Source organism: Aethalodelphis obliquidens, unplaced genomic scaffold (genome assembly GCF_003676395.1).
Source record: "Aethalodelphis obliquidens isolate GAN/ISIS:26980383/991018 unplaced genomic scaffold, ASM367639v1 scaffold26, whole genome shotgun sequence".
NCBI classification, from domain to species: Eukaryota; Metazoa; Chordata; class Mammalia; order Artiodactyla; family Delphinidae; genus Aethalodelphis; species Aethalodelphis obliquidens.
In genome coordinates, this window is record NW_020837970.1 from 12,866,784 (window position 1) to 12,891,827 (window position 25,044).

At 49.4% G+C, this 25,044-nt stretch overlaps 1 protein-coding gene across 4 annotated transcripts in view; it reads right to left on the reverse strand.

The window, feature by feature from the left end:
• The window catches only part of MEGF11 (multiple EGF like domains 11), a 235,756-nt gene that overhangs the window by 78,477 nt on the left and 132,235 nt on the right, over positions 1-25,044 (reverse strand). The gene's annotated exons all lie outside the window — the stretch shown is intronic.

Consider the following 25,044-nt stretch of genomic DNA (forward strand, 5'->3'; position numbering starts at 1 on the left):
GTCATTCCATTCCAACCACGCCTCTCCAGAGCCCCCTCTCCGGTACTGAAAGTCTGGAACCACAAGTTATTTTACCTTTGCTGAAACTCTTCTTGGTTGGCTCTCTCTTCCTCTCAGCCAGGCCCCGTCTCTTCCAGGGTGCCTCCCCTCTTCTCCGTGACCCTCCTCCCCGTCTTGGTGCCTCCCCAGCCCAGCTCCCATCTCTCTCTCTTTCCCTCTCTTCCTGAAACATTAGTTCTTCTCACCTCTTGCATCTCACTCTCTGTGAACAAGTCTTCTAACGCCCTGCCCCTCCCCCGGCTCCATCTCCCTGTCACCGCCTCCACCCCCATCTCTCTTTCATCCTGTGTCTCCCTAACAGTAATGCCTACACCTCCTGGTTCCTTCATCCTCAGTTCAATTTCATTACTTTCCAAGCAGCCAACTTCAGAAGGAGCAGGAAAAAAGAAATATTTCCCTGGGAGGTGACAGACAGCCTTGAAGATCTCTATATGTAATTAAATGTTTCAAAGAGTGATCTAAGCCAGCTTTGCAGCAATTCACACTCTGCGGCGGGGTTGGGGGGGAAAGGGGCTGAATGGCAGTCCTCAGGTAGGTCACCCAGCCTGCTGCCACTTCCTAGTCTGGCCCTCACTTGATGCATACAGGACACACAACAGCAAGACATCCTTCAACTATAGCCTCATTCACTCAAATCCTGGAGTAGAGGTGCGTGTGGAGTTCAGGCAAGGACAGGCATAAATAATGTACTAGGAGATGTTCCATGGAGAAAAAGACTGCTCCCAGCTAAGGAAGCAGGCAACATTTCCTGGAAGAGAAGCCATCTGAAGTGGGCTGTAAAAGATGTCTCCCTTGTCTGACAATCAGAGTGACTAACTGTCCCAGTTTCACCATTGAAAGTCCCTCATTCTGAGAATCCCTCTGTGCTGGGCAAACTGGAATGGCTAGAGACCCTACTGCCTGCAGACAAGGAGATGATTAGTTGACCTTTGTGCTCCAGTGACTGCAGGGTTTAGCCACTCAGAGAGGAAAGGGGGCAGGTGAGTGGGATTGGGGAAGGTGTCCCTGGGGCAGGCTCAGTATGAGCAAAGAGACAGTGGTACTTGAGTGCAGGGTATGTACAAAAGCACAAGGTTCTAATGAAGCCAGTGAGTACATGGGATCTTTGGAAACTAAAAGGTTGATGAAAGAATCACTCTACCAGCCCCACCAACCCTCCTGCATATACTTCCCACTTGCTGACCAGGGTCAATTGGTCAAAGTCATGGAAACTGTCCATTACTTTTAGTAGATGGAACCACACTAGGCCTGGAATCCCAATCACCCTATATTGCTTCATCCCTTCTTCATTGTGCCCCAAATATACACACATACAAACCGAGCTGCCAAATTCTGAGCAAGACTCACCCTGCATTTTCTACCTGGTACTACAGTAAGTGAGTCAAAAACCAAGTCCAATAGCCAAAACAATTTTGAAAGATGAACAAAGCTGGGGGCATCACACTGTCTGATTTTAAATTATATTACAAAGCTATAGTAATTCAAACAGTATGATATTGGCATAAAAACAGACACATGGATCAATGGAACAGAATACAGGGTCCAGAAAGAAACCCATACGTATACAGTCAACTAATTTATGACAAAGGAGCCAAGAACATACAATGGGGAAAGGACAGTTTCTTCAATAACTGGTGTTGGGAAAACTGGACAGCCACATGCAAAAGAATGAAACTGGACCCCTGTCTTACATCATATGTAAAAATCAACTCAAAATGGATTAAAAACTTGACTGTAGGACCAGAACCAAAAACTCCTAGAAGAAAACATAGGTAGTAAGCTCCCTGATATTGGTTTTGGCAATGATTTTTCGGATTTGACACTAAAAGCAAAGGCAAGTGAAGCAAAATCAACAAGTGGAACTACATGAAACTAAAAAGCTTCTGCACAGCAAAGGAAACGATCAACAAAATGAAAAGGCAACCTACCAAATGGGACAAAATATTTGCAAATCACATATCTGATAAATGTTTAATATCCAAAATATGTAAATAACTTATACAATGAAATAGCAAACAAACAAACAAACAATCTGATTAAAAAATGGGTAGAGGATCTGAATAGATATTTTTACAAAGAAGACATACAGATGACCAACAGGTACTTGAAAAGATGCTCATAACCATCAGGGAAATGCAAATCAAAATCACACTGAGGAAAAAAAAAAAAAAAAAAATCACACTGAGGGGACTTCCCTGGTGGTGCAGTGGTTAAGAATCTGCCTGCCAATGCAGGGGACATGGGTTTGAGCCCTGGTCCAGGAAGATCCCACATGCTGCGGAGCGACTAAGCCAGTGCGCCACAACTACTGAGCCTGCACTCTAGAGCCCTCGAGCCACAACCACTGAAGCCTGTGTACCTCGAGCCCGTGCTCCACAACAAGAGAAGCCACCGCAATGAGAAGCCCACGCACTGCAATGAAGAGTAGCCCCCACTTGCTGCAACTAGAGAAAGCCCATGTGCAGCAACGAAGACCCAACGCAGCCAAAATAAATAAATAATTAATTTATTTATTTAAAAAAAAAGAATGCGTAGATTAAAAAAAAAAATCCACACTGAGATATCACCTCAAACCTGATAGACTGGCTATTATCTAAAAGACAAGAAATAACAAGTGTTGACAAGGACGTGGAGAAAAAGAAACCCTTGTGCATTGTCGGTGGGAATTTAAGTTGGTGCAGCCAGTGTGAAAAACAGTACGGAGGTTCCTCAAAAACTTAAAAATAGAACTACTGTAAAATCCAGCAATTCTACTCCTGGGTATTTATCTGAAAGAAATGAAAACATTAACTTGAAAAGATATCTGCACCCCCATGTTCACTGCAGCATTATTTACACTAGCCAAAACACAGAAGCAACCTAAATGTTCATCAGTGGATGAATACACACACACATATATACACATACACACACACAATGGAATATATTTTTTTATAATTTTATTTTTACTTATTTATTTATGGCTGTGTTGGGTCTTCGTTGCTACACGCAGGCTTTCTCTAGTTGCAGCTAGTGAGGGCTACTCTTTGTTGTGGTGCACGGGCTTCTCATTGCGATGGCTTCTCTTGTTGTGGAGCATGGGTTCTAGGCACGTGGGCTTCAGTAGTTGTGGCACGTGGGCTTCCGTAGTTGTGGCTCACAGGCTCAGTAGTTGTGGTGCACAGGGTTAGATGCTCCACAGTATGTGGATCTTCCCGGACCAGGGCTCGAACCCGTGCCCCCTGCACTGGCAGGCAGATTCTTAACCACCGCACCACCAGGGAAGTCCCACACAATGGAATATTATTCAGCCATGAAAAAGAAGGAAATCTTGCCATTTGTGACAATATGGATAGACATTTTGAGGGCATTATGCTAAGTGAAAGAAGTCAGACAGAGAAAGACAAATACCATATAATCTCACTTATATGTGGAGTCAAACAAACAAACAAACAAACATCAAACTCATAGATACAGAGAACAGATTGGTGGTTGTCAGAGGCAGGGAGTGGGCAAAAGGGGCAAAGGTAGTCAAAAGGTACAAATTTCCAGCTACAAGATAAATGAGTTCAGGGAATGTAATGTACAGCATGGTGACTATAGTTAATAATTTTGTATTGTATATTTGAGAGTTGCTAAGAGAGAAGATCTTAAAAGGTCTCATCATAAGAAAAAAACAACTGTAACCACGTGTGATGTTAACTAGACTTAGGGTGGCGATCATTTCGCAATATATACAGATGTTGAATCATTATATTGTAACCTGAAACTAATATAATGTTATATGTCAATTATATCTCAATTTAAAGAATTGAGTCCAGTTATCATTATAACCTGCACTCACACCGAAAGAGGCTCACAGGACAGAGAGTGATGGAGCACCCAGCAGTCCGGTGTCTGCCACGTCACATTCTCTCTGCGAGATCTACTCAGTGAGTAGAAAGACAGCAGAATTACCTACTGTATCATTTCTCTATCTCTTTTTGTTGTCAAGCATATGTAGTTAAATTTGCATGAGTTTAACGTACATATGATGTGACTCCATTGTAATAATAATAATGACCACATTTCAAATGTTCACTTGTGACATTTAAAACCATGTGAATTAGGTTTTATTATCTCTCAATTTTACAGATGGGGAAATAAAGGGTCAGAGAGATTATGTGATTGCCCAAGGTTATAGTCAAGGGCAGGCCAGGTCTTCTGGTTCCAGCACTCTCCACTGGAAGTGCATGTGACACTTTCTGAATGATGATTCTGAGGAGAGAGATTTAAGAGGTGCCGTTGGGGACAAGGTGGCAGTTGCAAAGCACGAGGACCGGGACACCACAGAGACTAGCCACATCCTCCCCACTCATCACTATGAACAGCCCTGGGACCCAGAACAAGAGATTCTCCTCATGGTGCTGGCACAGACACTGCCCTCAGACCTTGGCTCTGTACTCAACTGCTGGAGTCCACAGCCAGCTTGCCCTTGCTGCATCCCAGGGCAGACAGTTATGCTTCACTTATCAGACGGGACCTCCATTCACTCTGTCACAACCAAACCCAGTAAGAAGCAAAACTATGCCTCTGATAAGGGAGCTGGATATTGTCATGAAGCCCATGCGCTAACACTTGGGTGCTTTCGTTCTTCTACTGTTCATTCAACCAAGCACCTGCGAGGGCCAGAAAGTGTCCCTCCCTCTTGGAGTGTATAGTGGGTGGGGACAGAGCAACGAGAGCAGCATTTAAGGCTGACTGCAGAAGGGCTATAATAGGGGTCATTCAGGGCATCAGAGGAAGACACAGGCAGGTCTGAACCCAGACCGGGGTGGTTAGGGAAGATGTCTTCAAAGAAAAGACCCGAAGGAGGGGTGAGGGTGGGGAATGAATCTAGGCAGAGGAAATAATGTATATAAACGTTTGGAATGGGGAAAAAGCATGAATGTGAGGGAAAATGAAAAAAAGATAGGTGTCTGGAGTGTAGACTTTAAGGGAGACCAAGGTACAGGTTGAGGTCGATTCCTGGGCTGGGTACCAGGTCCAAGGGCTTTGTAAGCCATGTTTTTTTTTTTTTTTTAATTTATTTATTTTATTATTTCTTTATTTTTGGCAGTGTTGGGTTTTCGTTTCTGCGCGCGGGCTTTCTCTAGTTGCGGCGAGCGGGGGCTACTCTTCATTGCGATGCACAGGCTCCTCATTGCGGTGGCTTCTCTCATTGCGGAGCACGGGCTCTAGGTGCGCGGGCTTCAGTAGTTGTAGTGCATGGGCTCAGTAGTTGTGGCTTGCGGGCTCTAGAGCACAGGCTCAGTAGTTGTGGCACATGGGCTTAGCTGCTCCGCGGCATGTGGGATCTTCCTGGACCAGGGCTCGAACCCGTGTCCCCTGCATTGGCAGGCGGATTCTTAACCACCGTGCCACGAGTGAAGTCCCTGTGAGCCATGTTAAGGGGGGCAGACTTCGTACAAGGGCTGGGAGGCTCTGAATACGTTCTAAGTGGAAGACTGACGAGGCCAGGTGTGGCTGCTGAAAGACTGGTCTGATGAGAATAGATATGTGGGCAGGAGAGATGGAGTAGGGGTGGGGTTGGGCACCTGGCTGTTATAATGGGAAGGAGATGATGGTGGCCTTGACTAAGGTAGTAGCATTTGGGATGGAGACAAGGGGACAGATTTCAGCTGAGTTTATGAGGTTGACTCAGCAAGGACGTGGTGACTGACAGGGTGCTTGGGGAAGAAGAGAGAGGGAGGTTGGTACCCTAGCTTTGGCTTAGGCTGCTGGGTGGATGCTGGTGCCACATACTTTATGGAAACACAAGGGGAAGAGCAAACACTTGGGGGAAAAGGATGAGGTTAATTTTGCTCACTGTGTTTTGAGGGGGCTAAGGGACATCCAGGAAGGCATTCAAAACCCATTCACCTGCTGACTGATGCCTTCACACCTGGGCGCTTCTGCTCTTCTACTCATCCATTTGACAGACATTTACTAAGCACCTGCTAGTGGCAGAAAGTGTCCTGCCCTATTGGAGTGCACAGTCTAGCGGGGACAGAGCCGCGGGAGCAACATGTACAGAATGCTGTGAACGTGCCATGATAAGGCAGTTCAGGGCATTAGAGAAACACGTGGAAATGCAATTCCATTAAGTCCGACAATCTGGGTTCTCAGACTGTAGATGGTGTGTGTGTGTGTGTGTGCGCGCATGTGCACGCACACTGTATATGCTTGTGTTTACATCTGTGTATGTGTGTTTTATGGGGCTCCCCCCCCCAAAAAAGAGCTCTATGCACATTAGAAACTGACGGAAATAACCAGAAAACATTTTTAGACTAAAAAAGCAAAGCAACTTGGAGTCACTAACATAGGAGCAAATAATCCCTCATATCAAAACTGACAGGAAGAGGTTCCACTCAATTAGAATATTCTGATTAAGGAAGCAGGGAAGTGTGTAATCCATTCCATAGACATTCCCCCTACAGTGATTAAGTGGAAAAAAAAAGTTAGGGTTCACAGGGATAAGCTTCAGTTATCTTAGAAAATCCACTTAAAAACACCTCATTCCCTAGAAATGACAGAGAAATGAGGCAGTGAGTCAATTATCTACCCTGCTGAAGGTGAATAAAAACTATCATCATTAAAATTACAACAGGACTTTGCATTCTTTCACAGACAATCGCAAACTCTTTCCAATTTGGCCCCGGAATGTCAGCCCCTCACAGACTTTTTTTATTTCTGTCACAGAGGCTCCTTCCTAATTATATCTGGCTTTGGCTGATTTTTTCAAGTGGCCGGATCTTCTCTGGGCAGCGAGTGAGGGCTTAGGCCACCCAAAAGTCTGTGGCCTGGCTTGTTCTGGTCCTTTAATCCGGCCAACTCTCGCCCTTCCCAGCCTGTGCATCTCCCAGCTGACCTCTCCTTTCTGCAGGGCCCAGGCTTGGGTACTCCCTCACCCCCACAAGGGGAGTGGCTACGTCTCTCCCTTCACCACCCATCTTCACCACAGACAAGCTTTCAAATTTGTAACTCCACTTGAAAGGGCGGTTAATACGTGCCAGGCCATGAGATAAAGGCATAAAGTAAATTTTCTCATTTAATTCTCACAGCAACCCCTTTAACACGGGTGCTATTCTTATCCCCATTTTGCAGATTAGGAAACAGAGGCCCAGGGAGGTTAACTACCTTGTCCAAGGTCACCCAGCTGGGGAGTGACTGGCTGTCTGAGGTCTAACCCCTGCTGTTCTACTGGGTGTGGCCTGCTGTTGATGGAACAGGGGATGTGGGATGTTGGTGGCCAGCCTGGGCTTAGACGGCCACCTTGGACAACGCACAGGGAGACGTGAGAGCAGGGGCTCATTTTCCACAAAGGCCTTATCCAGGGATTGGTTCATGTGGAGGTGGTGGTCATAGGGCCCAGGTTTTTCATGACTGGCCCTACTTCCCAAAATTTTATCCTCTTCAGTTAAGATAATTTATTTCTTCTGAACTTTTCCTACTGTGATAAGACATGTATAGCATACATTTTGCCATTTGAATCATTTTTAAGCGTACAATCAATTCAGTGGCATTAATTAGACTCACGGTGTTGAGCAGCTGTCACCACTATTTCCAAAACTTTTCCATCACCCCAAACTGGAACTCTGGAACCATTAAGTAATAACTCCCCATTCCCTCTTCCATTCTGGAAACTTCTAATCTACTTCCTGTCTCTATGAATTTGCTTCGTCTAGATATTTCACATAAGTGGAATCATACAACATTAGTCCTCTGTGTCTGGCTTCTTTCACTTAACATAATGTTTTCAAGGTTCATCCATGATGTAGCATATGTCTCTACTTCATTCCTTTTTATGACTGAATAGTGTTCTATTGTATAAGTATGCCACATTTTGTTTATCCACGCATCTCTTGAGGGACACTTAGGTTATTTCTACCGTTTGGCTATTGTGAATAATGCTGCTGTGAACATGCACGTCCAAGTATCTTTTGGAGTCCCTGAAGATCACTTATTAAAGGCACAACTTGCTATGTTTTTATGCCTTTGTTGACTTTCTCTATTAGGAACAATAACTTGGTTGACCGTCGTTTTTTTGTCACCACTTCTATATAAGTAGCCTTAGGTGTCTTGTGTCCAATCTCCTCTACTAGCCTTGGAGTCCCCATGGGTTACAGCATGGGGACCTGGGTGTGTTCTTTTTTTTTTTTTAACTTATTTTATCTATTTATTTTTTGGCTGCGTTGGGTCTTCGTTGCTGCGCACGGGCTTTCTCTAGTTGTGGTGAGCGGGGTCTACTCTTTTTGTTTTGGTGTGTGGGCTTCTCATTGCGGTGGCTTCTCTTGTTGCAGAGCACGGGCTCCAGGCATGCGGGCTTCAGTAGTTGCAGCACACGGGCTTCAGCAGTTGTGGCTCACGAACTCAGTAGTTGTGGTCATGGGCTTAGTTGCTCCGCGGCATGTGGGATCTTCCTGGACCAGGGATTGAACCCGTGTCCCCTGCATTGGCAGGCGGATTCTTAACCACTGCCCCACCAGGGAAGGCCCTGGGGGTGAGTTCTTGTTTGCAGCTGTCCCTGCCTCCCACATGCATGCACAGTCTCACCCAGCGTCCAGCCCAGAGCTGGGGACAGGAAGAGCCATCAGCCATGCTGACAAGGGGGCTTGGCCAGCCCTTCTCCAGTGACCAAAGAGCCTCCTCCCATGGGGATTCACAACCTCAGACAGTGGTCCTTGGCCTAGCTGCTCATCAGCACCATCCTGGAGGTTTTAAAAACCTCTCATGCCTGGGCTTCAGCCCTGGACATTCTGATTTAATTATTCTGGAGTGGTGGAGCCCAAGGACAGGTCCTTTTAAAAAGCTCAGCAGGGCTTCCTTGGTGGCTCAGTGGTTGAGGGTCCGCCTGCCAATGCAGGGGGTGCGGGTTCGTGCCCCGGTCCGGGAAGATCCCACATGCCGCGGAGCAGCTGGGCCCCTGAGCCATGGCCGCTGAGCCTGTGCTCCGCAGCGGGAGAGGCCACAATGGTGAGAGGCCCGCGTACCACAAAAATACCTCAGCAGATGAGAACTACTGTCTTTCTGGTGATTTGCATTCTCACTGGTCCTCTCAGGGAGACCGGCAGGAGGATACTGAGTCTTGGCCGGGTGGGGTGGGAGAGATGGACGATTCCTCCCATTCCAGAGATGGCAATCCTGAGACTCAGCAAGGAGGGAGACTGGCCACTGATGTGAAGGTTAAGGGGTAGAAAGGAATCTGGAATGCAATGGCCCTGAGCTGCCCCAGCCTGTACCAGAGTCTGGGCCAAGGCACCCACAGCGCCGCCTTAGCAGTGGAAAGGCTTGACACAGTCAGAGCATCTCCCAGGAATGGCCCATGCCCCCGCCCACCCTGAGAAGAAGTGGGGAGCTGCCAGGTCATGGGATTGCTCCTGAGTTTACAAAGCAGCTGGCATGGAGGTAGAGACAGAGCAGCAGCCACTGGAAACCATTTCAGCTGCTAAATAAAGTGACTTCCCAGTGAGCGAGGCCATTTGTCAACTGACTTACCCCAATAAAAGCACAGCCAGGGGCTTCCCTGGTGGCGCAGTCGTTAAGAATCTGCCTGCCAATACAGGGGACACGGGTTCGATCCCTGGTCCGGGAGGATCCCACATGCCACGGAGCAACTAAGCCCGTGCGCCACAACTTCTGAGCCTGCGCTCGAGAGCCCGCGAGACACAAATATTGAGCCGGCGCACTTAGAAGCCACCACAACGAGAAGCCTGCTCACCGCAACGAAGAGTAGCCCCCGCTCGCCGCAACCAGAGAAAGCCCGTGTGCAGCAACGAAGACCCAACACAGCCAAAAATAAATAAAACAAAATAAATAACTCTATTTATATAAAAAGAAGCACAGGCAAATCCTCAAAGGCCAAGCCCCTCCACTTTTTCCAGACCCAAGCTGCAATTTTGAGGGAGCATCGAAGGGTGGGTCGGAGCCAACGCTGGGCAATCTTGGGCAGCCCCCTCCTCTCTCTGGGCCTCTGGGTTTAGATGTGTAAAATGACAGATTTCGATCAGTAGTTCTTGCCTGCAGTAGGTCACCCTCCCAAACAGGGCACCTGGAAATAGGGGGAAGGAGGGATTAGGTTGTCACAAATGATCAGGGACAGTCCTGCACAAGGAAGCACTATGCCTTCCAAGTGCCAGTGGTGTCCGCATTAAAAAACACCAGTATGGGGTGGGGGAGGGAAGGATTGGGAGTTTAGGACTAGCAGATGCAAACTATTATATATAGACTAGACAAACATCAGGGTCCTACTGTATAGCACAGGGAACTATACTCAGTATCCTGTGATAAACCATTATGGAAAAGAAAAGAGGAAAAAGAAACACCAGTAGGTATACGCTGGGATCTCTTCCCATCCTGATACTGTGTGATTCTGTGCTCTGTTGCTCAATGTCTCCACTTGAGAAACAGGCCAGAGGAGACAGGGTGGATGGCATGCTTGCCCTTGTGTGGAAAGAAAACTTCAAGGTGGTTACCCAGGCTCTGAGCTGAGCCATGGCTCTGACCCCTAGCTCTCCACCACTTAGATTGCTGGAATTAAATATTAATAGACCAAGGTGCTGTAGATTAAAACCCAAATCTCCTGTCCCTACGCCTAGCAGATGCTGACAGCACAGGATTATAATGATGTATCATTAGCTCTTAGTGATCTAGTTATCACACTCGTTACTCTGTGTTATTTAACCACACTGTCTATATCTCCCTCAAGCCTCCAAGGGCAGGCAGAATTCACCATGGCTGCCTGGAACGCAGGCTGCCCCTTCACGTCCCACTGGTCCTCGAGGGTGGCAGGGGTAGAGGACTAAACACACGCATAGGCAAAACCCTAACCCCGTGAGCCTCCTATGGACGAGCCGTGTCCTCATCGGGGTTGTGTCATTTAACCCTCTTACTAAGCCTGTGCCGTTTGTTCACACCTTGCCTTGTTTCAAAGAGGATTTGAGACAAACCATGTGAGGTGGATTATTATCCCATTTTTCAGCTGAGAAAACTGAGGCTCAGAGACATGAAATAAGTAAATCAGGGTTTCTCAGTCTCGGCATGATTGACAGTTTGGGCCAGAACATTCTTTGTTCTGGGGGCCTCCGTGCATTGTAGGGTGTTTAGCAGCATCCCTCGCCTCTACCCACTGGATGCCAGTAGCACCCCCCGCACACAACTGTGACAACCAAAAATGTCTCCAGATATTTAGAAATGTCCTCTCAGGGGCAAAAGCACCCCGAATTGCAAAAGGCAGAGCTGAGAGTCAAAGACTGGTTTTCTTAGTCTTCGGTTTCAGAGGGCATCTTGTGTACCCCCTACATTTTCCAAGTCAGGAAACTGATCAGAGGGGCCAAGTGACTTGCCTGTGGTCACACAGCTAATACACTGGAGAGCTAGATTTGAAACTAGCTGGCCATGTCCATCTAAAGCTCTTTCCATCCCACCACACCAGCTTTTGGGGGATGAGTTACGCTCATTTATTCACTTGTCAAACAATTCTTGAGCACCCATTATGTTCTAGGGGCTGATTTGTAAAACAGACAAGCAAATGGGAAACACTGACCCACCAGGACAGGGGATGATGGAGGGGTGCTGGGAAGGCTGTTGCTGGGGCAGCTACAACTAGAAGAGCACCCACTGTCAGGCCAGGGGGCCCGGGAGCTGGTAGGGTCTTGGGGAGCAGGGCAGGGGGAACGAAGCCAGTAGGTACATTAAAATGCCCTGAGCAGAGTCAGTGGCTTCAGCTCATTACCTTCCTCGTGTCCATTGCCACAGCCTCGACCACAGTTCCAGGCAACCAAGTCCATTTTAACCAGACATCACTCCATCAAAATATCAGGAGGGAGTGGGGAGATTCAGTAAGTCCATTTAATCAGTGCCCTATATCTCTCTGTGGATGGCTGCATCTGGAAACCAGCACCAGACCCTTGCTTCTAGATATCGCTGAGTCTGCCTGGCATTGTACCATTAGGATTCCATTCTTCAGCGTTTCAGGAATCCCCTATTAATTTGCACATCATCCCATGTTTGTGTAGGGGTGTGTGTGTGTGGGGGGGGGTGAGTCACAACACGGGGCATTAATACCCCAGTTATCTGTTAATATCCAAGCGGCAATTAGCAGACCTGGGAGGCAGATTAGGAAGGGGGGGTGTGCATGTATGCTAACCTGCTTTCAGAGAGAGGAGATGGGAAGGTGTAAAAGTCAAATTTATCAACTTCACAGAGACCGCCCCAGATATAGTATGCCGTGACGCTGTGTAGACAGGCGATAGGGAAGAAAACTAGGTATTAGGTACTTTGCAGTAGGTATTGTACTTGTTCCGTTTAAGCCATGGTTCCTCTGCATATGATTATCTGCATTCTTCAGAGGAAGGAACCAAGGTCAGGTGTGGTTAGGTGACTCGTCCATCACCTCAGAGCCCGTGTGATCTCTGGCCTGTTTCTCAAATGGGGACATTTGACAACAGGGCCTTGAACCACAGAGCATCGAGTGGGAGGCACGACAGAACACTGGAGTTCATTTACGCCTAGCTGTTCTCGTACAGAGGGGATATTGAGACCAGAGGGGAAGGGGGAGGTCCAGGTCATCAGTGAGAGGCCAGGGGGTGAGACCCCGTGCCTGCAAGGTCCCTGGGCTAGGCTGAGCAGAGGCTGGGTTTCAGCTCCGCGGACTCCCTGCCCTGTCCCTCTCTTCCCTAAGCTCTGGGTGCCCCAAATGGACCCAGGGGCCAGCCTGAGCTAGTCTGTCCTCAGCTCTGCTCAAAACCTAACCCCCCTTCCCCGCCAGTACCAGAGGCTTTTAATGAGGGCCCAGCTCCTGGTGGCCCAGCACTCTCTGATCTCCCTGCATCACTGCCTTTGAAGCTTCCCAGCCCCAAAGACCACAATTTATCTCCACAATTTGCCTAGAAAGCCTCATAAATCATGTCTGCGTACAAAGGAATTACCTCTTTGGAAGAGCCTTTCAAAGGCGGCAAAGATACCACAGACCCACCAGGGGACCCGCTGCCCAGGCCTGCACCCTCCCCAGCGGGGCCCAGCTCTCACCTCCCTTCGAAAGCTCCTGAGCGAACCCCAGGCTGAGGAGGGGGAGGGGCAGTTGGGAATCAAAGGGAATTTGGTGAAACTCTTCGGTGTGGGACTGCGACCCCCAGATGTGGGCTCTGAGGGAGATGAACTTAGACAGACAGAGCAGGAAAGGACACAGGAAAGTCATGGGATCCACGCCCATGAGGCATGAACTCATTCCACAGCCTTGTCCGCCACTTCCCATCGTCCCCCTCACTCCGACTTGCTACAAACAGCGAGGTCTAGTCTAGTGGAAGAGCCCCTCTCTGGCTCTGTCACAGGCCTTGGGCAAGGAAGGTACCACCCTTCCAGGCCTTGGCGTCTCCCATGGCAGACAGACAGGATTAACCCAGATGAGTGGGTGTAAAGCTGTGACCCACGGAGTCCTAAGGGTCCTATGCCTCAGGTGGGTGCTGGGGTCATGACAGCGGCTCTGGACACCCCATTTCCAAAGCTCCAGAGTTGCTGAGTTTTCTGCTGGGTTCTCACATAGGGACAACGGGTTAAGCAGCTAAATGGGGAGGAGGGTGAAAACCCAACTTCTAAGATCCTTTCTGCCTTTCAATGTCTGTGCTTAATTCCTCTCCCAGCCAGGAAGTTCTTCCATAGGTCTAGCTGAGGAATTTCTTGCTGCAATTTAAAGTAATGCCTTCTCCTTCTCCTTCAGCCCCTCACTCAGGGAGCAGCCACTTCAGGGCCAGCACTGCAATGGACGCTCATGGGGAAGCAGTCACAGGGGTGCTCGGGGTCTGTGTCCTTAAGGAGCTTTCTGTCTGTCACCGTCCCCACAGGGAATATGCAGGAAGCAGAAAAAGAAGCAGCGAAAGTGGAGGCTGGGCAGAGGCGGGTTACCTCGTGGGCCCACAGAGAATTTTGAACGAAAACTGGACTCACTTGCTGCCCTGTTCGTGATGGACTGGGGGTCTTTCTCATCACATGGGAAGGAGGAGGAGGAAGGTGGGGTTTGTAGAGCTGCTCCAGTAGCTCACTAGGGGGTCACAGGCACAGGGAGTGGGAAAACAAGTTGAGGTCATTTGGGCCAGGGTAGCCTGGAGAGTCATGTGGAGAGTCAGCTGTGGGCCAGGGGCAGGCTGGACCTGGAACCCTCTGTCTCAGCTGCTCATCCTGGGAGGCCTGGTGGAAGGCTGTTCTCACCAGCAGACACAGCGGCTTCCCTGGTTGTCCTGCAGGGCTTACACCACGATTGTTCCAATGAAATGGATTCACATCTGAGCCATTTTTCCTTTTGGTAAAGACAGCACCTGGAGCTGACTGGTACACCTGGTGCTTGGAATCAGCTTGGCTGACATTTAGTGAAAACTGATTAGATGGAAGGTCTAGACTAGGTGGGGCTTAAAAAGGGTGGGAGGGCCCAGCTGGTCCTCAGGGGCCACAGAGTGACCCAGGTCAGGCACACATGCAGGATCCGTGGACCACATGAGACAGACTGGGAACGGCACTTGCTGGAGGTGAAAGGGCACTGGGAGGTTTGGGGTGCGTGTGGGGAGGGGTTAATCTGCCCAGGAGGGCCTGGAAGAGAGAGGATTTGATTTAGGATCTAGAAGGAGGGATAGGATTTCAATAGGTGGGAAAGCAAGGGGAAGACAGTCTGAGCGGAGGGCAGCAGAGGCAGGGAGGGAGAGTTCAGGGTGCAGAGCAGCCTGCAAGGAGGGGTTCACGCAGCCCCGCTGCAGAGGGCTTGGCAAAAGCAGACTCAGGAGTTCGCTTCACTGAAGGAAGGCTAGACCACTGCTTCTCGGACTATCCACGGGGAAGGACCAGTTCTGTTTGTTTTATTTTCCAATCCATCATAGACAGACACGCGGTCCTAACTGAGCCTGACTCGTAGACAGGTCACACCACGCGGCACTCTCCGTGAGCCTCTGACAGCACCCACGCTAGGCTATACCCTGCTCAGCAGAGGAGTCCACCGGCCACGGGCTTGGCTGTCACAGCAATGTCCAACTTACTGTAAGTTTCTAAACACTTACTATCACTTTTCTTATCTCATCGCTGGCCAGTGACAACTCCTGGACTCTGGGTCCACAGACCACCCTGAATGGCACTGGGCTAGAACACAGCTCAGAGGAGGGATGAGAGCAAACCAACACAGGTTTATAGGTGGTTTTACCGGAGATCCGGCTGGGCAAGGTTTCTGTCTTCTCTGTCTTTTGGGGGAAGTCCTGTGGACTGCTGTGCTGCTTAAGGGGCTAGGAACTTGGGAATGATGAATGTAACCAAGGATGACATTAAAAATACTCATTAACTGGTAGGGAAGGGCACCCACTGATTGGAATGGCTGTGTGGCACTGTTGGTGCCTGCTGGTAGGACAGTAGCAGCTAACACGCAGTGAGCCCTGTTCTAGATGAAGCCCTGTCTGAGCTCTTTACAAGTAGTATCTCATTTAACCCTCCCAACAACCCCATAATCTCCATTTTCAGATAAGGAAAGTGAGACACAGAGAAGTAATAACCTGCTTAAGGAAAGCCTCTACCCTCCATCCCCTCCTGGCCTCTGGCCCCATGTGGGGGTTATGGACACCGGACTTTCTGTGTGGCCTTAGGCAAATCACATCCCTTCTTTGGCCCTCAGTTTCCCCATCGTAAAATAAAGAGGGTAGCACTAGACAAGCCCTAAGATTCCTTCCATCTCAGACATGCTGAGATTTCTGAATTACCTGGAGGAGCTATCAGAGACAAAGAGTCAGGGATGGGGAGAACAGCAAAGCCAAAGGAGGAAGCAAAGTATTGAATCTTGGAGCACATGTGTATGTGCTCTGAATTTCTGCTCACAGGCGCCCACTGAATTATAGGCATAAATAGAATTTTGACAACAAAGACAACAAATGCAAGTTTGCCTCGCTTTATACAACCATTCTTCCAAGTCTTTGCACAATTAACTTGTTATTTGGAATAACTCTGCTTATCTGTACACCCTTGACCTTCCAAAGCACCTCTTACGCTTACAGGTCATCAAAGCAAACGTTGGTATTCCCATTGCTCAGATGGACAGGCCGAGGGCCAGAGCAATGAAGCAGCTTGCCCAAGGCCCCTGGTCTAGTTAGGAGAGCCGAGACTCCACGTCTTCAGGCTCTGATCCCACCCACCATTCTCCACGGTACCGCTTCCCCAGTGGGGTCACTTAACACAGGGCCCACCTATCATCAGGAAGCCATGTCTCTTTGGTATTTGAGGTCTCCTGCTCAACTCTGTCTTGCTATTTGTGTCATTCGTGTCATGGTCCATTTGTCCCTGCACGGGGAGGGACTTTGAGAGCAGCTCCCAGCTGGGCCTGCCAGTCAGAGGACACTCTATCCATCACTGCTGGGTGAGGACCTCTGCTTTCCCTGGAGAGAGGAGGCCTGAGGGCGGAGTGACAAATGGCCTTCCCATCTATTGAGAGTTATTATGGAAGAACGGGGGCCAGCTGCTCCTAGGATCTGCTGAGGATGAAGTGAAGGAAAGACACCTGTGCTGTAGTGGTAGGAGGTCTGGTCAGTTGTCCATTTGTTCATTCACTCCATAAGACTTTAGTGAATGCCTACTATGTGCCAGGCCCTGGGGGCCAAGTGGGGAATAGAGCACCCAGGATACTGTCTCAGAGCTAACAGTCCAGGAGCAGAGACAGACAAGAAGCACTAAAGGCCTCTATTTTGGCCTTTGTTCAAACAGCACCTCCTCAGAGCCTTCTTGGATCAACCTTTCCAAGTTTTCTCCCCCATCCCCCCAGCTTTATTTTTCTTTCGAGAACTTATTCTATCTGATATTATGTAATCACTGTACCATATATTTACTTTCATCTTTTTGTTTATTGTCTGGGACTCCCACTAGGATGTCAGCTCCCTGAGGACCTGTTTCCTTCACTGCTGTGTCTCCAGCACCTAGACCGCCATCTGGCATAGAGATGCTCAATACATACTTGCTCAACAGGTGAAAAAATTAACAAGTAAATATATAATCATAAGTTACAACAAGGGTACGAAGGTGCAAAGAACAGCTTGATGGTAAACAAAGACAGGGGTTCAATTGAGAGGTCAAGGAAGCCCCCCTCTGAGGAGGTGACATTTATGCTAAGAGCTGAAGGATGAGAAGGAGACAGTCGTGGCGAGAGCAGGAGGTAAGAACATTCCAGGTAGAAGCAAGAGCACGGGCAAATGTCCTGAGGTGGGGAAAGCTTGGCAGAGTCACGGCACTGAAGGGGGCAGCACAGCTGGGATGTTGAGAGAGAGGGAAGGGCTCTAGGTGAGGTAGACGGGCCAGATGTGGCCATGGCAGGGAGTTGGGCTTTTCTTTTAAGAGCCATGGGAAGCTCTTGAAGGGTTCTACCATGACTCCATGAAAGAAAGAAAGCGGGACTTCCCTGTGGGCAGGACTTACAACCCTGAGCCAGGAGGGACAAGGTCCCTCTCTGCAGCCCATCACCATCCTGGGTAAACCAGAACCTCCTGGTTTAGAAGGAGGTGGGGGGAGGGAGTGAGCGAGAGCTCCCTTCCTCCTGGTACCATTGAGATGCTCCCCTCGTCACCCCAGCAGGCAGGAGATATCTGGGGAGGGCAGGGGAGGGGGCCTGAATGGGGAGGAGAATCAGTTGGGGCAGCTCCGTGCATCGGCATCCCGGTGATTCAGAAAATGTGCTGACGGTTGTACACAAGCTGAGACCTCATACATTACGTGCCCCCCTCCAGGAGAGGCAGAGGCCTTGCTAAATATAGTTCCCTTATTGTTATTTATGTCTCTGGGTGCCAAGCAGTGCCTCTTGAAGCCTGTCTCACCCAACACTAAATGTGGGTGCTGCATTTGCCATAAGCCGGAGAGTTGAGAGGCCCGGTCACAGCGGTGGTGGCCGCCCACCCTGTCCCCGACCCCGACTCCGTGCAGCTGAGAACCACGAGGAGGAGACTCAGGCTGTGGGGAAGGCCAGGGTCACTCCAGGAGCTGATTGCCCAGTCAGCTATCTGGGTGAGGAAACATGACCAGCAAATGAGCAAATTGGATGGGGTTAATGACCCTTGGATTTCTGGTGACCACAGGCGTGGCCTGCAGCGGGCAGTGGCAGGCGGCTTCATTAAGCGGGATACCTACACTTTAAGCTTCTGGGACGCCCTTTGAGCCCATAGGGACCTGGGATTTTAGAGGGAATCTAATGAGCTGAACTTAGCAAAAGTGGTCTGGGTGGACTTCCCCGGTGGCACAGTGGTTAAGAATCCACCTGCCAATGCAGGGGACATGGGTTCGAGCCCTGGTCCGGGAAGATCCCACATGCCGTGGAGCATCTAAGCCCGTGAGCCACAACTACTGAGCCCTCACGCCTAGAGCCCGTGCTCCGCAACGAGAAGCCACCACAATGAGAAGCCCGCTCGCCGCAACTAGAGAAAGCCCGTGTGCAGCAACAAAGACCCAATGCAGCCAAAAATTAATTAATTAATCAGGTAGAAAAAGTGGTCTGGGCCTCAGCACCCCTCATTCCGTCTTGGGGTGGGGGGCGCTCAGCCTCCTCCAGAGCACCTATCCTTCTCCTTCATGTGGCAGTCACTCCTTAAAGCCCTGCAGACCCCACGCAGGGGGGCTTCTCCATCTCCTGAAACCCTCCTATCCATTAAGGCTCAGAGTAAATGCCTCTCCCTTAGGGAAGCTCCAGGAGCCTTCCCTCCCCCCACTCACTCTAAATGCATTGTGCCTACAGCTTATTTGCCTCGTTCGATGCTACTCATCAGGCACTCGAGCTTTGGAATCACACAGAGCTGGGTTCAAATCCCATCTCTGCCTCTTACCACCAGTGTGACCTCCATTCTCCCTTGAGACTTAGCTTCCTCATCTCACCTATAAAATGGGTCTTAGACAATCGTGGCCAGTATATAGTGTAAAAGTGCCTTTTTAATGACTTGCAAGTAGGAGGTGCTCACTACTATTTAATAAACCCTTCCAGAAAATGTGGAGATGAATAAATGAATAAACAAAGTCATCAATCAAGGCATCATGGTATGTGCCAGGGTAAACTCATTAGGGAGCTGAGGTATCAGCTGGATTCATAGGTCATTATCATCATCACCTGACTTGTCATCACCTCCACCTTCAGGGAGGGACTGGGTTTGGGCTTCCATGGAAGCAGACCCTGAGGTGACTCTGTGGGGAGGGGAGGGGAAGGAAAGGGAAGGGAAGGGAGATGCAGCACAGCAGGAGTTAATCCCCCTGTACCTCTGGGAGATAACCAAGAACTCGCGAGTAGAGCTATCCCAGTGGAGGTGCAAGGGGGCTGGGGCATTTCTCCATTAACCCCTCAGTCCTGCCCCTGGTGCAGGGCGGCGGGGCGGGCATTCTCTCTGCCGCATGTCCTGCTGGCTCTGTGCATTGTGCCTGTGGCAGAGCCGCAGCGGTTTGTCACAGCGGCCTCTGGCGTGTAGCCGTGAGCGCTGAGGGTCTGGGGAAGCAAGGGCATCTATGGAAGGCACCAAGTCCGCTTTGTTCCCTACCGTATACACAGTGCCCAGCACGCTGTCTGGTATGTGTGGGGCACCCAGTATTAATGCATGTTGATTCAATGAACAATTCATCAACAAATCTATGCAAGAAATGGTGCAGAAGCAGGGGATAAAAAGTGACATAGCTCCTGCCCTCAGTCCTCGCGACCCGGGGTGGGGATGGGGCGTGCACAGTGACGCATGAAAAGCACAAAGGAGAAGTTTCACTACAGGTCAAGGAGCTAATGCCCAGGGAGACGTGGTGGCACACTGTGAACTTGAGGTATGCAGAAGAGGCATGGCCCCCAAGGCTGGGAAGGCTTCAAGGAGGAGATGGGACTCCCTAGGCCTGAAGGAAGAGTGGACTAAGGAATAAGGGAAAGCAGTAGAGAGCGGCATGAGCGAAGGCCTGGAGGCAGGAATGTCATCATGGGCCGTAGGGAGATAATCGGTAGGAGAGTCTGCTTGGAACATCTCTAGGTTCTTTAGAGTTGGGGGGTGGGGACAGAAATTCGGCCTCAGACAGCTCACAAGAGAAAGGACCTTGGGGCATGTCTAGGAAGAAACAGGATTGAAGCAGCCTCCAGGCAGTGTGTGTCCCTGACTATGTACAGAAGAGGCTCCTCCAGGACTTCTGGGAGGGCTGGAGTCCCCACACCCATCCACGTGCACCCCATAGAAGTTTCTCTACGTCAGCTTTACGCAGTGCACAACCTGAACATCTGTACCTAGCAGCCCTGCCTAGCTGGTGTAAGGGGGGAGAGAAGGATAAGAATTGCTTAGAAACTGAGGGAGAGGGGACGCTTCCCCCAGGCTGGAATGATTGCTACTCCACCCTAGCACTCCAGAGCCCAGTAGAGGATACTGTCATTACCAGGAATCAGATTCCCTGGAAGCTGGAGGACTACAAAGGTGGTCCTCATTCTGCAGCTCAACCTCCCTGGGGAGGATAGGAGACTTAGCAGCTGTTTCTCCTGATGTCCCTCCATCTCTCCACCTGTCTCCATTTCCATCTTTGCTGCCTCTCTCCCCACTCTCACCCTCCTTTCCTCTGCCCTACCCATCTTTCCCTCTCATCTCCCTCCCGCAGTGGCTGGGACCCGAAGGGGTTGGGGTGGGAGGACTAGGTGAGGCTGACTGCCCGGGATGTGCTGGGAGCTGTGTAGGAGGGCGGTCGGGAGGCCCTCTGAACTGGATGTTTGAACCACAAGGGGTCCCAGTGGGCCTCCCCAGTGTGTGTGGTTTTCTTTTCTTTTCCTTTTAAAGCATTTCACTTTGAAAGGAAGACAGGCCCAAGTGAAGGGAACGGGATACATTCAGGCACACAATCAAAATGCCTTTGAACCTGGGCTGAGAGCTCCTGTTTTGGGTCAGGGGCTGGCAGGAGGCTGGGGAACCCTTGATGTCTAATTGGCAGCTAACTGAATGCTGGGAGGGGGGAGTGGGATGGGGGCTGAAAGCAAGTTATTCAGGACTGGGTGAGTGCCGCTCTTTTCAACTCAGTGTAAAAGCAGGTCTATTACGAGTTTTCTCACCTGCATCTAAGTGGTGGGGAGACAGGCTTCTGTTGCTTAATGAGCTCACGGGTTCAAGCTGTCTCCAGCTGGGGAGCTGGTGGAGGATTTCAAGGCAAAATTAACATGAGTTAGTTCTAGCTGGCTACCTGTCATCACTCAGGGTCGAGAGAGGGAACAATCTTATTAAAATAAGCAAACAGAAGGCAAGCACCTCAGCAGAGCTCTCCAGGTGGGTGTGGGGTCTGGTCACTCACAAAGTCCAGAAGAGCCCCAGACAAGTTTTTCCCTCAAGGTTTGATGTGGACCAAGGAGACCTTGGAAGGTGCTACTATGGGGGACCAGGTGCAGATCTGAGCTTGGGGCTGGGCGTTAAGGCACAGGCATTCAGAGCATGGCTGTGGAGGCTAACAGACCTGGGTTCAAGTTCGAATTCTGCAGGATGACCTTGGGCAAGTTACTAAAATGTTACATGCCTCAGTTTCCCCCACCTGTAAAATGAAAATAATGATAGCACCTACCTAGTAGGGTAGTTGTAGTAATTAAATGCCATTACACAGGGCTCAGCATAGTGGCAAGCACATGATAAATGGACCATGAGTTGTAGCAGTTATGATTATGAAGTGAAGGACCAGGGTTGAGTAGACTATTTGTAGGCGTCAGAGGTGAGTCCCATAAATGATTCACAGAGAGTGAAGAGGAGGTTGTAATTACAAAGTATTAGAACAGCAGACACCCTAGCGATCAGCCAGTTCCGTTCACCCCCTTTGCAAGTGAAGACTCAGAGGCCTAGAAAGGGAAAGTGATCTGTTCAAGGCCACGTGATGAACTAGGGACAGTGCTGAGCCTTGAACAGGTCTCCAGAGGCCCAGGGCTGCTTCTACCACAGCATTAGAGCTGAACCACAGTTGCGAGCCAGAAATAGAGTGCAAAACTCTCCCCTTTGCTTGCCTTTTGCCTGCCATGTGAGAGTGGGAAATGGTGGTTTCCCTTGCCATGTTGTTCGGATGTCTCATGAAGACAAATCTTCTATCACTGGGAGTGACTGAATGGAGGGTGGGGAGGAAAAGCTGACCTGGGATAAGCCATCAGGGCCTTACTGAGAGTTGGCCAGTATCTACCAAATAACCCAACAGCACCAGGAGAAGGAGAAGCTACGGGTGGCTATAGATCATTGTGATAAGTGTCCAAACAAGTGCCCCACTTCTAGTATCTTCCCCCACCCCACATGTGCCTAACTTCTGGAGTGATCTTCCCAAATGACCAATCCGATGAGGTCACTGCCTTGTGTAGAGCCCTTCCATGGCCTTCAGTGGCTCGAGGCTCAAGTCCAGATGCCTGGGGGCCTGGCATTCAAAGCCCTCCACACTCAGGTCCACCTTCCCACTGCCCTATCCTCCCCCGCGCCCCACCCCCCACCTCGGCACCCTTCACACCCAGGTTTCCAGCAGACTCTGCCTTCGTGTGCCTGGGGCTTTGCTGAAGTTGTTCCCCCTGCCCCATCACCTCGTGTCCTGCTCCACTCAATCCCATTCTCAACCCCCGTAAGGCAAGTCAATTTGATTTCCCTTATTATTTAGTCATCTTTACCATGACTTCAAATTTCTCATATGAAAAACAGGGGATTCTATGATTTTCCTGATATTTCCACATGCAACAGAGTGTGACTTGATATCTTTGAGGTGAGGTGGAGAGCTAAAAAGGTGGGCAGTCAAACAACCCAAAGATGTGTAAAAGAGATATACTAATCCATGTCTCACCCCACACCAAAGACTGGAATGAAATTAAAAAGAAGACGATGGGGGGCTTCCCTGGTGGCGCAGTGGTTGAGAATCTGCCTGCCAATGCAGGGGACATGGGTTCGAGCCCTGGTCTGGGAAGATCCCACACGCCGCAGAGCAACTAGGCCCGTGAGCCACAACTACTGAGCCTGCGCGTCTGGAGCGTGTGCTCCACGAGAGAGGCCGCGATAGTGAGAGGCCCGCGCACAGTGATGAAGAGTGGCCCCCGCTTGCCGCAATTAGAGAAAGGCCTCGCACAGAAACGAAGACCCAACACAGCCAAAAATAAATAAATTAATTAAAAAAACAAAAGAAGATGATGGCCGTGAAAAGGCTTAGGACCACCCTGAGATCTTAAGTCAAATCCTTTCTCCAGGTCTTGCTTTGCTCATCTGCTAAATGAGTGGGTTGGAAAAGAAGGTCTCCAGGAACCTTTTTGGCTCTGTCATAACTTTCTGAATTGAAGGGTCTTAACAACCATACAGATGACCCCTGGGGAGAGAGATGGAGGAGAATTTGATCAGAGAAAGGTGCTAAGGGGGCTTCAAATATTTTTTTGTAAAATTTTCTTTCTTTAAAAAGGATCTGAGGCAAACACAGTGAATCTTTATATTTTTTTCAGTAGGGGTGGTGGGTGTTTTTCATATTATTTTTTTATTTTTCTATATGTCACAAATATTTAATACTGTTTAAAGGGATTTGGTGATCCTCTTCTCAGTGTAACCATTTCACTGACTTCCTTCACTTGTAATAGGAATGTCCAAGAACAAACCGTGTATCAATGGGAAGGACTGAAAGTGTAAGATTCCTCCATTGCAGGGGGTATTCAAGCAGAGGTCAGATGGGCTCTAAGTATTATGGAAATGGTTTATACAGAGGATGAAAGCTGGACTCTTCTGCTTCTCAGGTCTTAACAACGAACGCCAGGGCCAGGGGCGCTGTCCTTGGTGCTGAATTCCACACCAAGGAACGTCTGAACACAGACCATGGAAAGCAGAATAATTCCTTCTATTCTTGTCACTCTAAGCTACAAATTAATGCTTCCATTTCCAGGACATTCTGGTGATCAAAACGACAGGAAGAAGCCCTTCTTAGAGGGTTTTTGGCATTTGCTTTCCTGAAATGTCTCCCCCACTCCCCGCCTTCTGCTAGTATTTGTTCTTTCCCAACCTTACGCTGAAAAGCATAGAACTGGGAACCAGGAAGTTTGGAATTGAGTTCTAGCTCAGCCACTGCCAGATTACATGACCCACAGCAAATCCCTTCACTACAGTGAGTCTCAGATTCTTCATCTGTCAAGTGGAGATAATTGCATCAGGTGACAGAATGCCTGAAAACATGCTTGCAAAAACACTTAAGTGCAGTATAATTATTAACTGGCAGCACTATTATGGTTCCTCCTCCAGTAAGTATGAAGTGGAACTATCTCTCAGGGTGGGAAGCAAAGAAGGCAGTGAGTGTGGCAGGTGGAGGGCCAGGGGCGGTGAGTTGAGTTCAGAGAACTCTTGAGAACGTTTTGAGAAAAACTATCCAGGTGGCTTCCGTGTGGGCAAATCAAAACCTTTTCAGATGGTGCCTGGTGACATCTGCAAGCATCACAGAACTTCAGAGTGGAGGTGGGTAGTGAGGCATCTCTAAGGGGAAAAAGTGCTGTGGTGTCATTTGGTACTCACTGAGCTGAGGGGCCGTCTCGCCAGGTAAGGAAATGTGTCCTCCTGGGACATTATAAAGGGTTTGAGGGCTGAGTGTCAGGGCCCACATTCTATTGCTGGCTCTGCCACTAACCTGTTCACACAGTAGAGTACAGAACAGCTGGGCTCGAGTCCAACTTACCCATGGACTAGCTTGTGTGTGACCTTGGGAAAGTCACTTCACTTCTCCAATCCTCAGTTTTCTCTGGTGGAAAAGGGGTATACTAAAATGTATCCACCAGGATGGTTATAAGGGTAAAATGAATTCTTAGATGACAAAAGGCTTGCTAAGTTGTAGCACTGTACGAGGCTCAGTATTCATCCTTTGCAAAATGGAGGCAATAAGGATTGACCGTATAAGTGGGATAGGAATGAGAAGAATCACACACACACACACACACACACACGCACACACACACGCACGCACGCACATCCATTTTGTTATCATCACGAGGGAGGCAGGATGGGGCAGAGGAGAGAGGCTGAGCTGGAA